This window comes from Alligator sinensis, unplaced genomic scaffold, assembly GCF_000455745.1.
Source record: "Alligator sinensis unplaced genomic scaffold, ASM45574v1 scaffold54_1, whole genome shotgun sequence".
NCBI classification, from domain to species: domain Eukaryota; kingdom Metazoa; phylum Chordata; order Crocodylia; family Alligatoridae; genus Alligator; species Alligator sinensis.
In genome coordinates, this window is record NW_005841962.1 from 67,153 (window position 1) to 69,883 (window position 2,731).

General features: G+C 50.0%; 1 protein-coding gene across 4 annotated transcripts in view; it reads left to right on the forward strand.

Annotated features, from left to right (window-relative positions):
* The window catches only part of ATP2C1 (ATPase secretory pathway Ca2+ transporting 1), a 105,478-nt gene that overhangs the window by 17,154 nt on the left and 85,593 nt on the right, over positions 1–2,731 (forward strand). The window lies entirely within an intron of this gene.

Here is a 2,731-nt window from a genome sequence, read left to right on the forward strand (position 1 = left end):
ATAAACCAAGCTAAGGTGATAGACTGTCAATCACAAGGTGTTAATCAAGTTGTGTGTATGTATCTATTACACTTCTTTAAAAATGGGGTGTCAAGCCTGCATCAACGTGTCTAAGTCATGTTAGAATTTTGATCTTGAATGTCAAAACAGCTCATTTACAGTTTATTATTTTTCTTAAATAGAAAATTGATTATCTCGAAGGGAGAAACTCCAAGGATACCCTACTCTGGTTTGTTTAGTACTTAAACCACCATTCTGAAGAATGGTTTTTCCATCCTTAGGACATAGGCAAGCAAGCTGTTAGAATTAAACTGTTTGGTGAGAAGGGCTGGTAACTCCATACCTTCTTATAAGAAAAATATTGAAGACCACTAAGAACAAGAAAATTAGGGATTGCCGTCTTTAGTCCGTCCTGTTGAATACTGCATAAAAGCTAATCTTACTTGCAGTTCAAAGAGAACTAGGTTTTGTGCAGTTGTAAGAGTAAGCTTTGCATTCCCCTGGGAAAGGCATATTAACCAAGTGATGGCAAAGGTATTCACTACCAGCTATCAGGAGTTGATAAATGAGATAGGTGCTCATAGATTTCATAGACATTAGGGCTGGAAGGGACCTTGGAAGTTCATCAAGTCCAGCCCCCTGTCCAAAGGGCAGGAAGTCAGCTGAGGGTCACAGGATCCCAGCAAGATAAACGTCCAGTTGACTCTTAAAGAAATCCAGAGTAGGTGCTTGCACCACCCCTGGCATCAGTCTGTTCCAAGCCTTGGGGGCTCGGACTGTAAAGAACTTCTTCCTTATGTCCAGCCTGAAACAGTCTTGGAGAAGTTTGTGATCGTGTGACCTTGTCATCCCATGGGGTGCTCTGGTGAACAGGTGTTCCCCCAGATCCTGATGTGTACGCTCCTTATACTTACAGGCAGCCACCAGGTCCCCCCTGAGCCTGAGCTTTTCTAGGCTGAAGAGTCCCATGGCTCTCAGCCTCTCATCATAAGGCCTGTTTTCCTGACCTCTGATCATGATAAGGCTCTCCTCTGGACTCTCTCAAACTTTTCCACATCCTTTTTAAATTGTGGATCCCAAAACTGGATGCAGTACTCCAGCTGTGGCCTCACCAGGTATTGATGGGGTGGGGGAAAAAGGGGGTTGCTGGCAGGAATTTGGAACTATCATAGTGGTGTCAAGCTGAAGCAAGGGAGGTTTAGGTTGGGTACTTGGAAAAACTTTCTCACTAGGAGGGTGGTGTAGCACAGGAACAAGTTACCTAGAGAGGTGGTGGAATCTCCATCCTTGGAGGTTTTTAAGTCCCAGCTTGACAAAGCCCTGGGCTAGAATGATCTAGGGTCCTGCTTTGGGGAGGGTCCTGCTTTGAGCAGGGGGTTGGACTAGATGACCTCCAGCAGTCCCTTCCAACCCTCACTTTCTATGACTGTATGAATTATCTCAAGGTAAATTGATCAGTTAAGCTAGGCCAGTGATTCTCAACCAGGGGACCGCAGTGCCTCCGGGTGGCACAGTCCTGTCAAGGGTGCTGTTGTGGTGGTGGTGGTGGGGGTGCTATCCCATGTTAGCCCTGTTATCTTTACACAGGTGGGCCCTGCTGTGCCTTCAAATGAAATCTGGACAGAAACCAGCTATAAAATCGTTATACATTTTCAAGCACTAACTCCATAGTGCAACGGTTCCCAATCTGTGGTATGGATACCAACAATGGTACTCAGATAGCATGTCAGTTGTACACGTTACCAGGTTAGTTATAATTCTGCTTTATATGACGACAAAATTGCTGGTGGTATCTTAAAGTTGTATTGTTTTAAATTGGTGGTGTGACATCTGTCAGTTTGGGAACCGCTGTCATAGCTGATTGGCCATGAACGTTGCATGCCTCCTGAGGCTGGGGGGGGCACAGCGACTCCCCCACAGGTGACAGGCCATGGCCGTGGCGAGCGGGGAGCTCCTGCAGGCAGCCACCGCAGTGAGAGTTGGGGGGCGGCTGGCGAGCACTGACTGGCGATGGCGAGCACTGTGGCAGCCAGCAGATTGGCAAACGCCTGCAGATGCCACAGTCCGTGTTGGCGGCAAGGGGATGGAGGGCGGTGAATGGTGACTGCCCACAGGCGCTGCCAGCAGTGTCAGCCAATCTCTTTCGCAGGGGGTGCGCCGCCACACTCAGGGGGGGCACATGCACCTCACCCCCTACACGTTACCAGTGGGGTTGCTCTCTTTCAAGCCAGACAGTCCTTTTCATGGTGTGATAAGGCTGGTCAAAGTGCATTGTGCGACTGACCAGCGGTGCGATAATTGCTCTGCACCAGTGGCGGGTCTGAGAGTTTATTGCACACAAGTGGTGCAATACATGTAACAGGTACCCACAGTTTGACTCCGAGATTTCCAAGAGAAACCCGGCACTGTGGCTTGGCTCAGTTCTTTTTCAACAGGAAAACCCCACTGTTGTTGTTCTTTATGGAGGTAAGAAGAGCTTGAGGAACTTAGAGGGTCCTTTTTTTAGGAGGGGCGGGGCTAGAGGGTCCTTTTTTTAGGAGGGGCGGGGCTGCCTGGCTGCTTCTAGCCCAGCAAGGTTGAGCAGCCCCAGTGTAGGCTGTACCCCGATACTGTGGGGCCGGGGGGGTCGTGGAATAGTGTGCCCCGTCCCCCCCGGGGTCGCCCGTGGGCGGGACCGAGAGGACGAGGCCGGAGCCTCCGCGCGTTCCACTTGGTCCCTCCCGCTTGCCCA